Source organism: Prorops nasuta, unplaced genomic scaffold, assembly GCF_024137725.1.
Source record: "Prorops nasuta isolate Cenicafe-Biocafe unplaced genomic scaffold, Cenicafe_Pnas_1.2 PNAS00020, whole genome shotgun sequence".
Lineage (NCBI taxonomy): Eukaryota > Metazoa > Arthropoda > Insecta > Hymenoptera > Bethylidae > Prorops > Prorops nasuta.
The window spans coordinates 1,096,563-1,111,993 of record NW_027116817.1 but is presented as its reverse complement, the minus strand read 5'-3'; the positions used below and the strand labels follow the sequence as shown (position 1 = coordinate 1,111,993).

The following is a 15,431-nucleotide window of genomic DNA, read 5'->3' as shown; positions in this document are numbered from 1 at the left end:
GAGAAAGAGTGAGAGATTACGGCTATTGGTGACGGTATTGCGTTGATGGGAGGGGGGAAGGGTTAGGCAAAGCGTATAGCAGCGTATAGCCCTACCTATCTCCGTCTATTGCTCGCGCTTTCTCTATCGAACACCGTCCAATGCTGTGCCTCATCCCCCACCACGCGCTCTCCATCCTCTTACAGTCAATTCGAGGCTGGTGCGCCTTCGGTGATACACCCTATGTACATGGTGGATGATGAAATAGAATTTATACCCATTGCATTTTTGGTTAAAAATTACACAGGTTTGATCGTTTTAGCACAATTTAGCACGTTTTAGTTATACTTTTTATACTCAAAATTGTATGTAAATACACATTACGTATACAGGGTGTAACGAAACGACCGCCTTTTCTCGTAACTGGAGGTTCGGGGTGACAAACTGAGTGCACGTGTAAAATTTCGTTCGAATCGTTCAAGAGGTTTAAAAGTTCTCTCTATTTAAAAATCACCCTTTTTCAGTCCTTTTCGAACGACTTTAACTGCATAATGGAAAGTGGAGAAAGTGAAAAACAATTGATGGGCACTCAGCTAGAATGTAAAAATTATCGATCGCGTGCGATAATACTTTTGCTATTTATTTCTTTAATCTGGCTATTAGATTAATTTAAAAAATAACAAAATCCTTTACATTACAATTCCAATTCAATTCAGTACAAGCATCATTGACTGATTTGATGGAAAGAGCGAGTTGACGCAATGTAAAGGAAAGTATCAAAAGCTAAGATATCGCGCGAGCGCAATGATAACTTAATAGACAATGCATGAGGGCATTCTCTTTCTACTAACGAAGCTAAAGGGAATGATTCAAAATCAATACATTGATGAAGGAGAAAACTAAACTCACCCATTAAATGTTCTGCAAGTTCCTTTAAATCGAAGTTTTTGAAAAACCTTAAAACTGGCTCCTCGATGATTTCCAGAAAGCACACTATCACTGATTTTGCATTTAAAAACTTGTGAATTTAAACAAATTAGGTATTAACCTACGTTTCTTCAAAACACTGGTGAATTTGACACTTTTGAACTGTTTGAAGTAGGGTGATTAAGAGTGGTCGAAACGAATGATTGATTATTCTATCTCTCTGTGTCTCTCTTTCCAGCCTACTTCAAACAGTTCAAAAAGTGTCAAATTAACCGGTGTTTTGAAGAAACGTAGGTTAACACCTAATTTGCTTAAATTCGCGAGTTCTTAAATGCAAAATCAATGAAAGTGTGCATTCTGGAAATCATCGAGGAGCCAGTTTGAAGCTTTTTCAAAAACTTCGGTGTAAAGGAACTTGGAGAACAATAATGGGTAAGTTTAATTTTTTCTATCATCAATGAATTGATTTTAAATCATTCTTTTTACCTTCGTTTGTAGAAAGAAAATGCCTTGATGTGTTTCCTATTAAAATATCAGTGCGGTCGCGTGACATCTTAGCTTTTGATACTTTCCTTTTCATTCTATCTTCTCCCTCTTTCCATCAATTCAGTCAATGATACTTGTATTGAATTGATTTGGAATTGTAATGAAAAGGATTTTGCTATTTTTAAAATTAATCTAATAGCCAGATTAATGAAATGAATAGCAAATGTATTATCGCGCGCGATCGATAATTTTTACATTCTAGTGGGGTGTTCGTCAATTGTTTTTTCACTTTCTCCACTTTATTATGCAGTTAAAGTCGTTCGAAAAGGACCGAAAAAGGGTGAGTTTTAAATGGAAATAACTTTTAAACCCCTTGAACGATTCGAACAAAATTTTACACGTGCATTTGGATGGTCACCCCGAACCTTCAGTTACGAGAAAAGGCGGTCGTTTCGTTACACCCTGTATAAGAGTCGGTGAATCAAGTATAAATTAATAATGAGAGAAGTCGTCTGCTTTCTACACTGGCTAGACTTAGACAAACCTTTATTAAGATAATATATTTAATGTAGTAATGCTTATGTGAGGGAACTATACTACCTTAACTCGAAACTGTACAATACATGTCACATAAATTGTACTACTTTAATAATAATAATTAAGCTTAATAAAGGTTTAGTAGGACTAGGCCTTACACAAGTGCAAATAGACAGACAAATAAAGGAAATGAATAGAAAGTTATTTTAATTATACTTGGATTAAAAATCTGTACAGTATACGTAACGCTTATTATACCATATTGGTTATAAAAAAGTAACTAGGGTGAGTAAAATCAGCCTAATTAGCTTAATATACTCTATAATTTATGTCACGTAGAATGTAAAATGTTTTAGTTTATGGAATTGATTTTACTCTCCCTAAGCTTCAAACATAATATGCTTTTTCCCATATTAACCTGCTTGCTTAATTTAAATATTTATTGTTGATTGGTTAAAAATGAAGACCTACCATCCTTAAGTTAAGTTAAAGTGGAATAGTTCACATGACATGGACATAATAGCACTCTAACTTAACTCGAGGAGAGTTAGTCATAGGCTTAGCAGTATTGTATATCTTATTAGCAGTTGGTCTATATGTATTCAAATCTCGCAAGAAATCCAAAATGTAAAAAAGCATAATGTGTTTCAGGCTTAAAACGAAGAAATTTATATAAATTTAGAAAAGATATTTTACTCTGTCTCTCTCTGTCTCTCCTATTGTGTTTTATTTACTTTGTAAATAAGCACTATGAATAATAAAAATTGTTTATTTATCTGTCAAAGGGAGAAGTAAGAATAATATATGTATGTATAATATAGAAGAGATGATGTATCACCTATCCATTATTTTCATCACTCTATTTAACTTTAATTAGGGTAAAAAAGACCTAGGAAGCGTAACTTAAAATCAATTCATGGCACATGAAAAAGTATGCTCATCAATCCGCGTGTACATTATATTTTTGTTTACCTTCAATTAAACTCACCTTAGATTCACCACTATAGGCACTAGCTCCTAAAAATTACTTTGTGGAAAAAGAGTGATGATTATATGCTAGGAGAAACTAATAATGATGGTCTATATTTAAATTTAAATTAATAAAACTTATCTTGATTTACTCTTTTAGATGAACCACGCAGTGCTTCCAATAAATGTAGCGATAGTCCAATAATTATTAGCGATCAGTATGTTAATGTTTTGTTACCTAATTGGATAAGTTCATGTAATACAAGTATTCATGAAAAAGAAAGCAGTAACATTCGACAAACATTAACAGTTTCTGATAAAAATTTAAACAAAGGTATCCTCAGTGTCTCTAATACAATTTTCTCAATAATTAACAAATTAAACACTTCTTTTTTTTGCTATTTTATGTAGTGATTGGACCATTGTCTAGCACACCAATAAATGATTGTTTTGTTAAACCTGTAGAGTATGTTAATCATGCAAAGGAAGACATTGAAGCAACCGACTATAATGGTAATATGTTTATAGCTGTAATTTCAATTATATAATTAATATGATATAATTTGTTTAAATTCATATATAAAAAGATAGTAATATAATTAGTATTTTTAATGTAAAAAGAAATTATTCACTTTCCTGTATGGTTTTCAGATTTTAAGCTATAAAACTTTATAGTTTAGTATTAAATTTTAATTGCATGCTTGTACCATACAAAAATTGATATATCGTAAGAAATGTTATTTGTAAACAATTATTGCATATGTTATATTTTTTTTAGATACTACGATTTCTTCTAAAATATACGAAAAAGAAAATATAATTCCTGTTAAAAATATGATTAAACTAAGTTCATCATTTAATACTTTAAATGAAACTTCAGATGACGAAAAAAACTTAACATTATCCGATAATGGTAAGCTTCATGTAATATATTTGTGCTTGATCTATTACACATATGCAGGATGCTTCATTCTAATATGTATAGTATAATATCTCAAAATTATTTAATAATCCTTTTAAAAAAAACACAATGTCAAACAAAAGTTATTTTGCTGAGATGAAATATAACCTAGTACCATTAGTTTTATAGTGTTTAGTCCAGTTGATATATATTTACACTAAAGTAATTATTTTATTTTGTTCAATGAAATGATGTTTCCTATTTATATGTCTCTTATATTTATCTTAAGAGCTTTCAAAAATACAGTACATTTAAAATTTATTTCAGTCATTCACGAAATATTTTCATTTCAAATTACAAGTAGTTGAATGACCATTCGTGTGAATGTTTTTATGCATAGTGAATGCATATATCTATATTTAAAATAAAATATAAATATCTAATGAACGATTGAATGAAGTTACAAATTTATATAATGTTTTAAGAAGCCTTTTAGGTAATTTATGACGATATGTGATAAGAAACATTCTGTCTTAATTAAAAGTAATAAGATAACAATGAAGTAACTTTCATTTAACATAATTTTATACTAATCAAACCAAATTATATTCCTCCCTCATCGATAACATATTTGATTGATATTTAATTTATACAATTTTTTTTTATTTGACTTGTCATATTAAAATGGGTCAACTTGAATATGTGTGCATATTTAGGATATTTGTTGTAGTGTATTAACTGAACTTACTATTATATTTTGTTAAAAGAACGAAGTCTATTAAAAGCAGTAAACATAGACGTATACGATGCTCAGTCAACGTCTTTTGATGATTTGGTTTCTGCTGAAAATATGAGGTAAGTTTCAAAATATCTAAAATAATCCTTAATTTTACTATAACATTTTTAGAAGTGTTTATGAAATTAAGGAATGCATTTTCTTTTAACAGAGAAGAATATTTAAAGAATCTTCAAGACAATTGTTTCGAGATAGCAACAAATACGGCAGATGGTCCTAATCGTAAGTTAAAATCTCTTTTCCAATCTGAGATTTTACTAATAATACATTAGTATTATTATCTTTACCTTATTATTCATTTCAGAATCTGATAGGCATAGTAATGAATTCTCTACACTGACTGTAAATAATGAAATATGCAGTAGTTTAGAGAACACTACACAATTTGATTTAAATAGTGTTTTAAGTAATATAATGACAAATGCCCCTACTGAAAACGAATTAAATATAGTTGATAAAGGGAAGAAAAGACATTGCTGTTATTTTTGCAAAAAACTATAGTATTTCAAAATAGCTCGACATCTAGAAACATCACATAAAAATGAGCTAGAAATAATTGAAATCAATAAAATACCAAAAGGAAATCCAAGGAGAAAAATATTACTTGCGGAGATTCGCAAAAAAGGCGATTACAATCATAATATTAGTCGTACAGTAAATACTGGTGAACTAATAGTATGCAGATTACCTAACAAAAATTTAACAAGACGATCAAATGACTATATAACATGTGCGAGCTGCAAATGCGTATATATGCGATTTAACCTATGACATCATTTCGCCAAATGTTCTGGCCATGCTATTGAAGGACAAAGAGTAGTCAAAATTCTAGGTCGCATGGCTTACGCAAGAATACATGCAAATGCTAATAATAGAGTGAAAAAAGATATAATTCCCTATATGCATGATGGGCATGTGAAAGATGTAATACGCTATGATGAACTTTTGATATTGTTTGCTAATAACTTGACTGAAAAATATTCGCTTGAAAATCACTCCATGATACGTTCCAAATTAAGACTTTTGGGTCGATTTTTGATCGTGGTAAAAGAAAAATGCAGCGAAATATCAGACTTTTCTTCTTTGTATAGACCTAAGTTTTTTTCATATTGCTATGATGCAATTAAAATAATAGCCGGTTATGACGAAAGTAACGAAATTTATCTTAATCCTTCTAATATACTACACGTCGGAACAATGCTGAAGCAAATTGGATTACTTTTGGAAACACTATACATAGAACGAGAGGAAAAGGAAAAACAAACTATGACTAAAAATTTCATTAAATTAGTTATGCAAAATTTTCAGGTTATTAATAAAAAAGCAGTCGAAGCACAAGCCACAAATAAGCGACAGAAGAAATTGCGATTACCAACCGATCATGATATCGAAAAATTACAATTATACCTAAAAAATAAACGGAAAAGTTCCTATAATAATTTAAAACAAAAGTTTAATTATACTGACTGGGTAACACTTAGTGGTGCGGCGTCAATTTACCAACAGCAATAGTAATTTTCACTCTATGAGGTTGGCAGCACTGAGTGCATGAAGCGTTTTATTCAAGATGTGCTCTCAGTACAATTTTATGTGCATATCAATACATATGCAGTGCATGTGTGTGATTCGGGTAAATTTTAAATATCTCAAGTTAGATTAAGAGTAAAGTATTTTGAGAAATTAGAAAGATATTTAATGTAAGTTCTAGATATAAAAAACTAATTAGTATTTAATTAAAAGGATTGATATTTTAATTATTTAACTAATATAACATAAGTAGTCATTTGAGATTAAAATTTATATAGAGATGTAATATCAATAAGACAATAAGTTGATATTATATCTTATTATTGCTATTTAGATAAAGAAATTAGTGCAGAAATAGTAAACGCAAAATTGTTTGTATTGAAATGTAGGTTCGATTTTTCAGGTTATTTTAAATGAATACGTTAGACTATAAATGAAGACTTAATAGATAAGCAATTAATTTCACTAGTTGAAAGAAGATGCTTTTACTATGAATGAAATAATAAAAATAGTATCAGATAAGTTATTATTACATTAATTTTGTAGTTATTTGATCAATAATCAGTATAAGAGCCAATTTCTTTGTTGAAATGTGTTTCTTTCTTTCGCAGGCCATTTAAAACAATATATCACTTTTCTCAATGTTGTGTAAGCAGCAAGAATAAATGATCTCTTCTCTGGTTGAAACATTGATGGATAAGACTAATAACATATGTGGCTGCGTTTTAATTTCTTAATGTTCCAGTCTAAAGATGGTTACGTTGAAAGTTAAATGAAAATGACAAATAGCACTGCTATCTTACAGTCTATGTGAAAAATAATTGCTGAAAAGAAATCAGTATATGCACTTCAAAAATCATTTTTAATTAAAATACTCATAAGTGAGTACTTTCAAATGTTTAGTGGCACGTTTATGCTTTAATGAATATAAAATTAATTGGATTAAATACAAGAAAAACTATAAATAAATGGGTATAGTTTATTGCTGTGAAAGCGGTGCAAGAAGAATGAAATGAAATACTTTCAGAAATAAAAGATTTTTATATTTAATTTTATTCAGTATCATTCTTAGTGATTACAAATGCTATTTCCTCCGAATTTTGAAGGTATTTATTTTTAATTGTAATTAATTTATTTATAATTACGTTGGGCTCATTTTTATTAAGTATAATTTTCGGAATATTTGCTTTATCCAATATTTCGGTTTTCCCTTCTTGGTGACCCATATTTGTTAAAGCGTTGAACATATTTATTTTATCCTGTTCTATTAACTCCTTTATACAGCTGAATTCGTCCATGAATCTTATAATCTTCATTTCTATGTCTTCATTGGTTTCATTCTTTTCTATGTTATTATAAAATTCTAGTATTTCTTTATTAAAATCCAAATCTTTCCTTTTTTTCTCTCTAGGCTTATATGTGTTATTTTTAATTTGAGAAAATTCATCTTTCTTCTCTTGCAATATCATCACTAGATAGCCTAAAAAATATACAACTTTAAAGTTTATTTAAAATTTATGTTACAGAAAGAAATTTGATTACAATGATTCCTGAAATAATTATTACAATGACAAATGGATTTAAATTCAATCGAAATGCATTGTCCGTCAAGAAAAGAGTTGAAGGAAATTGAATATTAAGAATGATGGGTACACTACTTTAACGACTTTGATCCACAATAATTGTTATAAGGAAAAGAAACGTTTACACCATATTATCAATTGGAGAAGATACTAGATGCATTTTGGTGGAAATTATTAAGGACAAATTTTACTTACTGATAAACGAATTTATATCTAGTCTTTTTCCTAAGTGTTTATTCAATCTGCTATTGTATGATTCGGAAAAGTTGTTAGTCCTATTTTCAAGCTTATAAACAGAAAAATTAGCAGGCTTTATTTCTTTTATCCAAAATTTTTCATAATAAGAGAAATAGTTTTCAAAGAAATTTCCGAATTGCGATTCAGCCATTTTTCTTAATAGTTGGAATGTACCAATTATATAATTTTGCGGCAATAATGCTAAGAGTATCATTTTTTTAATGATTATAAATCTCTCCGGGTATACCTTCTTATTTATAGTTTGATTTATTAATGAAAAATTTTGAGCTTTTTTGATTAAAGCCTTAAATCATATAAAAATTTAAATAAAATTTAATTTGCTTTAATCTTACATAATTTAAATTTTATAAAACCATGAAAGGGTGTTCAAAAAATATGAAACCCCATGAATATTTCAAGAACTCTAGCTTTCAGGAAAAGAGTATAAATTAACTTTTATCTTATTTATTACATCTAAAATAAAATCTATTATGCGTATAAAATTGGTTTTGTACCTTGCAAAATGTATACTAAAGAAAACATGTACAAAGGTTACCTAGTCTGTTTCAAATGAAAACTTATTTGGTATTGCACATATATTATGTTAACTGACAAAGGCCTTCCAAAATGCTGCATCAATTCATTACGTCATTCTGTTGTTCATCTGTCGATTAAATTTGTTAAATAACTAGAGATAAATTTATTACTATGTTTTACTGAAATACCTTAGTTTTGGAGATATACATATATCTCCAAAACTAAGGTATTTCAGGAAAACATAGTAATAAATTTATCTCTAGTTATTTAACAAATTTAATCGACAGATGAACAACAGAATGACGTAATGAATTGATGCAGCATTTTGGAAGGCCTTTGTCAGTTAACATAATATATGTGCAATACCAAATAAGTTTTCATTTGAAACAGACTAGGTAACCTTTGTACATGTTAGTAGAGGAGCTATGCGGTTCCGATGACAGGGAGTGGGGGAAGCTGTTTTGTGGTGTGGAAGGGGGATGGGTGGGGATAAGACTCTCTTAGTATGGTAGTGGTGGGGATGAGGAAGGAAAGGGTCTTATAGTGGGATCGCGTTTGGTTAGGGAGGGTGGGGGTATTTTTCACCCTATGTCACAGTTGGAAGGTCTTATAGTGGGACCGAGTTTGGTTAGGTAGGGGGTATTTTTCACCCTATGTCACAGTTGGAAGGTCTTATAGTGGGACCGGGTTTGGTTAGGGAGGTGGTATTTTTCACCCTATGGTACCGTTGGTTAGTTATCCTACGGGGACCTAAGTTATCCTACGGGGCCCTAGTTGAGGGAAGGTTTTTTCACCCTTCGAAGTCGATGGTTAGTTACCTTACGTAGCCTAACTATTTCCGACTCTGCTACACAGATAAACTAGGTTGAGTTAATTGCTAGTTCCAGTAGTCACCGCTAGGTGACTGCCTTCCTTAATCTTCTTTCGCGCTAATGGTATTTTAATATTACGTAATTACACACACGGGTGAACTAGTTCAATTTAATTGATAGTACCAGTAATTGCCGCTAGGTGGCTACCGCAATCCCCCCTTTTCTCGTTAGTTAAATTGTAGATAGCTATTGTGATAAGTTGCTGATATCGTGCAAGGAATTAACTTTCCATCGAGCATGGAATTATAACTTTGCATGGCTTTAACAAAACCTATGCAGCGTATAACGAAATATCCTCTAAATGAAAGAGTATAGTTTTAATAGTCTCCCCTATTGGGGAGAATAACAATTTAACATCAATTTCAGGAATATTAATATTTTGATAGGGCAACTTATTAAGTCCTAGCTGTTACTATACCCAGGTCAGGTTCACCAATTTATTAGGCCTTACAGCTCCTCACTTATAGTATGTCCTTAGAGGGTACTATTTGACCATTCAGAACCAATCCTAGATCCTCCCACTATTCCCTCCTTCTATGGACCCTCTCTAGACTTTCATTCAAGAAATCATTTACCTTTCTACGAGCGAATTAGTTAAAGTGATAAAAAGATGTTTGACTAAAATTATACATTCGCGGTACCACGGGATACGGCTATAGAGAAGCTAACCTTCAAGAGGAGGATGTGGATGAAAAAGGAGGAGGAGGAGGAGGATGAGACATGGAGACTGGATGAGTAACTGATAGTAAAACTTTAGTTATTGAATAAAAAACAGTTTTAAGAATTTTTATAGCCTTCCCTGACTTATCTTTTAGCCATTTTTAGCTTTTCAGGTAAGCATATCATACGATCCATCTAACAAGCAGGCTAGGTATTAGAAAGGGAAAGAGTTGTCAGTGCACTTCATTTTTTTTTGAAGGGTAAAGCAAAACATAACTTTTACCTAGACATTAAGAAGCTGTATTGGCACCATTCTAGCGATTGGAGAACTGATTGCTGAGTGTGCTGATATCCTCTAGAACGGATATGCTCGAGTACCTGACGCCTGAGATCACGTCATGTCATGACTTGTTACTTGATTTATGACCTTTTAAATCCTCGATTTTTTCATATTCTCTCAATTTTTTATATGCCTAGCTATCGAGAGGAATGTGCTCGTAAATTTTACCGTTTCACTTAAGAAAAGTCTGCAACACGTTTATGCAATTAAAAGAATTCTGGAGAAACCACTGGTAACGTGTCATGACCTGTTTGACGCAAATTTTCCCCAGTTCACTTTAGAAAAGTCTACAACATGATTATGCAATTAAAAGAATTCAGGAGAAACCGCTTGTAACGTGTTACGACTTGTTTGACGCAAATTTCGTAGGTGGGAAAGAATACCCAACCACCCAAATATTAACTTCCAATAAGAATGCATCTCATCCCCTTCCATGAATGCATCTCATCCCTTCCACTATTTTTAAAACCCTTGTTGTCAGCAATCGGGAAATTTCAGTCAGTCAGTTTTCATTAGAAGCTTCAAGGAGGTGAAAGATCCAGTGCAAAGCTATATTCCGAATATTTTCCTTGCTGTACCACAGAAATTCTTTTGGGTGGTAAGAATTATTCTTTTATTATTATTCTCTTTTCTTGCTATTCTATTTCAATATTTTTCTTTTCTCAATTTCTATGTTTTTTCACAGAAAAATGGATTTAACCAAGATCAATGCACTTGCAAGTGTAACTTACGAACCTAAGACTTTCGTAAAGCTGAATACTTTTGAGGAGAATAAGGAGTATCAAATCACTGAATTAGTGAAAATTAAGACCAAATATGGAGAGAAATTAATAGCGAAGCTGGCTACCGACGAATGGTTCTTCCTACCCTCAAGGATGATGAAATTACTGGAGTCGCCTGAACTAATCAAAGAACTTCAAAATGCTGCATCAGCGAATACATTAAAAATCTTATATGTTGGAGGACGATACAATAATTTAGAATTTAAAGTTACCCAATGATAATCATAAGATAAATTTTGGAAATGTTTGTAAGGAATGTTTTTAAGGAATGACACCAATAAATGTTTATTATATCTTATTTATTTATTTTTTCTTTATCCCTCACTACATTAGTAAGATACATATAAATCTAGTCTATTAACTTACATTTCTAACAATACTAGTAAGCGGGTTATATTCAACGATTTTATCATGTATAATTAAACAAAACGCAGTAGTATTACTTGGAATATTTCTAGTACAATCAATCTCAATTTTAACATCAACAGTGCCTGACTTTATAGATTCATTTTGATGCGAACAATCGATGACGAAGAGAGGACCGTATTCCACAAAGTTTTTGTAATTAAGCATTGGTTTCGACTGTTTTTCTCCTGCATAATATGAATGGATAAATTTAACATACACTGACATTCATCGAATCTGCTCGTGAAGAATGGCCTACTAGATTTGTAACTAGCTGGACAGCTTCAGGTCTCTAGTTCTCACCAAAGCGTAAAACGTCACGGTGACGTCAGATGACGTCACGATGACGTATAGGAGTCGTGGTGGGGAGAATAAGGAGAATCTGGTAAATTGCATATACTCGAGTGTAGCGGTTGATCGTCTTACTTTTGTCAAAAGTATATCATCTCGGGATAAAATGGTATAGTAAGAATTTTCTTCTTTCTCTGTCTAATAGCATAAGAGTGAGAGAGAAAGACATATGATACCCCATGTGCCCATTGATTCTGCTCGAGCACGTTTTTGGTATAGTGATAGGAATTTTGGTATACTGATAGAAGCGGTAATAATATAGTAATCAAACGACAGATCAATAAAAAGAAGAGGGCATATTCCAATGAGTGAAGTGTCAAAATGTGCAACTTAACCTCTGTAATTTGTATTAATTTATTAAAATAACTTGTAAGTGATGAACTTTTAATAAAATCATATTAAGTGTTATAAATTTGTATAAAAAATATGTATTTTAGTTTTAACCTATTATTGTGTAACATATGGTGTATAAAAATAACTGAAAATATATATTTTAAATTAAATTTATGTTGTTGATATTTTGTCAAGAATAACACATCATTAACTTTTATATTAATAATAAGGAGCTATATTCTTGAGTCGTAAAGTCCATTGGAGCTTGCAAGTCAACTATGGATCCCAAGCTTACAGCAATAAGATTCTACGAATAAAGAAGATGCAATTCATTATTAAAATAGATAATCGTTAACTCAGATTTTTTTGCAGAAACCTAATATCAATAGTGACAAGCTTTCGTATCTATTTCCAATTGATGATGCTGGAAGAGAACCTCTGAGAGCTCCTGACAGCTCAACTGCCACAGGTCCAAGAAACAGCTATTTACGTAAATCTGTCCAGTGTCATGCAATACATTATCCAGAAGCCATTCTGCTATTATCCAGCTAATGTTTCTACGCAATATAATTAATTTCTTATTAATTTTCAAATATACTAAATATGTAAAGAAGAAAAAGCCAATATATTAAAATCCATTTACTTACACTACATCTCATTACGTAACCATGAGTGAATATTGTTGAATGGTGACAGAACAGTTTATAGTTGCAGAATCAGAATACATTCCTGTTGTGGGTAATGTTGCTGGGTCCTTTTGTTCTTTCGCAGTATCCAAAAGCAGCAAATTTGCAATGATTTTACAATTATAGCCTATATTCGAAGAAAACTTTAATACTTAAACTTAAATTGAAGAATATTCAAATGATTAATAGTAACTCCTTACGGATTAAGATATCTTGCATTATTTTCAATTTCTGCTACCAGTGCATATAGGCAAATTCAGTGGTAAATTGTTATTCTCATCACTTAGAGCTTGTTAATCCTGTAAGTTACGTAGCACTTTAAAGTGGGCAAACAAATCCTTACGCTGCATTATATTAGTCTTCTCTTCCTTCGCTAACTTTTGAAAATTCATATATTACTGTTATCCACGAGTATATTTACCCAGTGGCTGAAAAATATTAGAAAGAGTATGAAAATTCATTCTTAAAAGTAAGCATAAATTATTTCCATATTCATAAAGTTATACATACCTATTCTATTATTTAGCTGGATGTTAGCTGCCACGAAGACATCCATATGCAATGTGCCTGCCCTCCTTCCTTTTTATTCCAGTGTATTATCCTAATAGTTTGCTGCAGGACAGTCTTAAGTCAGAAATAGATTGAAGTGTGATAATTCGGTTCTACTTTCTCTTTACCCTGGCCTACCATGAGGAGATACTCTTTTTTATCTTGATTTTTCATAACGTAAATGATAAATAATTATTCCTGAAATAAAAACGTGCACACACACATATATATATATATATATATTATTGTCTTTTCAGATTATATACTGTATTTTTTATCTTATATAATTTATTTTTTTTTTCTTTTTTTCAGTACTCCGAAAATTGATTTACGTTAAATAATATTGGTGGCCCTGAAAAGGGCCGATTTTTGGATCCGACACGTGGCAGAGCACATTCCTTTTTTATACCATGCAATCCGATCCATCTAAAAAAATACCCATTCGAAACCAACAACAGTAAAGCTCATTCAATAATCCGTCCAGTAGCCATTCCGCTCGATCACTTGATTAAGTCGATTAGGTATCGAGTTAGTCAAGTTAGCTAAGAACTCTGGGTCAGACCTAAGGCCTTCCCAGATATTCTTCGCTTGATCGAGAATCGCTGCCCTCGTCCTCGCGCCTGGCTCTATCCATCGTCTGGACATCAATGCCCAGACGTTCTCAATTAAATTGAGATCCGGTGATCGAGCGGGCCAATCCACCACTTCCAACTCCGGGTGTCGCGCAAACCACGCTCGCGTTTCGCGTGAGGTATGGATCGCTGAATTGTCCTGCACAAATCGGATCACCGGTACTTCATCCGCGGGATATACATTACGCACGCTTGGGAGAAAAATTTCTTCCAAGATGCGAATGTATTCCCGGGAATTCATACGTGGAGAAATCTCCACAAGATCACCGATATGTTCACCGGAAATCCAGCCCCATACGCCACACGATACGCGTCCAGACCGATGAGTCTGGAAGACGTGGTTTGGCTGCAACCGGGTATCGTTCGGGCGCCACACGTGCAAGGCCTGAGCCTGAGAGGGCAACGATATGAAAACCTTTTCATCGGTCCATATCGTAGCCTTCCAATCTGCACGGCTCCGCGAAAGATTCGCGAGGGCATAGCCAACTCTCTGCTCACGGTGAGCAGGAGTTAATGGGATTTTACGCGCTGGACGACGGCAGTGAATACCTGCAGAGTGTAAACGCCGCAGGCCGGTGGTCACTGAAGCTGGATAATCTATCTCCTCCACTATGTCGCTGACACTAGCGAAGGGATCTTCTTCGATCCTGCTCAGCAGCTGCTGGTCATCGATCTCCGAAGTCCTTTTCTGCCCTCTGTTCTCCGCTCTCCGGTCACGCAGTGCGTGGTCTCCGCCTTCGCGGTACCGACGTATCCAGCGCCTGACGGTGGTCTCGTGTGCCCCGCAGAGTACAGCGATCTCACTCGCGCTTTTCCCGCACTCAAAATAGCCAATGGCTCTTCCTCTGGTAGCCTCACTATGCTGTGACATCGTCGACGTATCCAATAGATATGATTGTTATAACAAATTAACGTTATTATAGATAAAAGTGAATAATGCCTCGATTATTGAATTAGAAGTATCGATAATAACGTTAATTTGTTATAACATTCATATCTATTGGATACGTCGACGATGTCACAGCATAGTGAGGCTACCAGAGGAAGAGCCATTGGCTATTTTGAGTGCGGGAAAAGCGCGAGTGAGATCGCTGTACTCTGCGGGGCACACGAGACCACCGTCAGGCGCTGGATACGTCGGTACCGCGAAGGCGGAGACCACGCACTGCGTGACCGGAGAGCGGAGAACAGAGGGCAGAAAAGGACTTCGGAGATCGATGACCAGCAGCTGCTGAGCAGGATCGAAGAAGATCCCTTCGCTAGTGTCAGCGACATAGTGGAGGAGATAGATTATCCAGCTTCAGTGACCACCGGCCTGCGGCGTTTACACTCTGCAGGTATT

At 33.2% G+C, this 15,431-nt stretch overlaps 1 long non-coding RNA gene across 1 annotated transcript; it reads right to left on the bottom strand.

The window, feature by feature from the left end:
- Window positions 1–12,413: 12,413 nt before the first annotated feature.
- Window positions 12,414–13,537, bottom strand: LOC136780782 (uncharacterized). Its single transcript, XR_010823833.1, has 5 exons — window positions 13,419–13,537; window positions 13,109–13,336; window positions 12,870–13,035; window positions 12,599–12,779; window positions 12,414–12,529 (listed from the first exon to the last, which is right to left on the bottom strand). It is a non-coding gene; the product is annotated as an uncharacterized lncRNA (long non-coding RNA).
- Window positions 13,538–15,431: the final 1,894 nt, after the last annotated feature.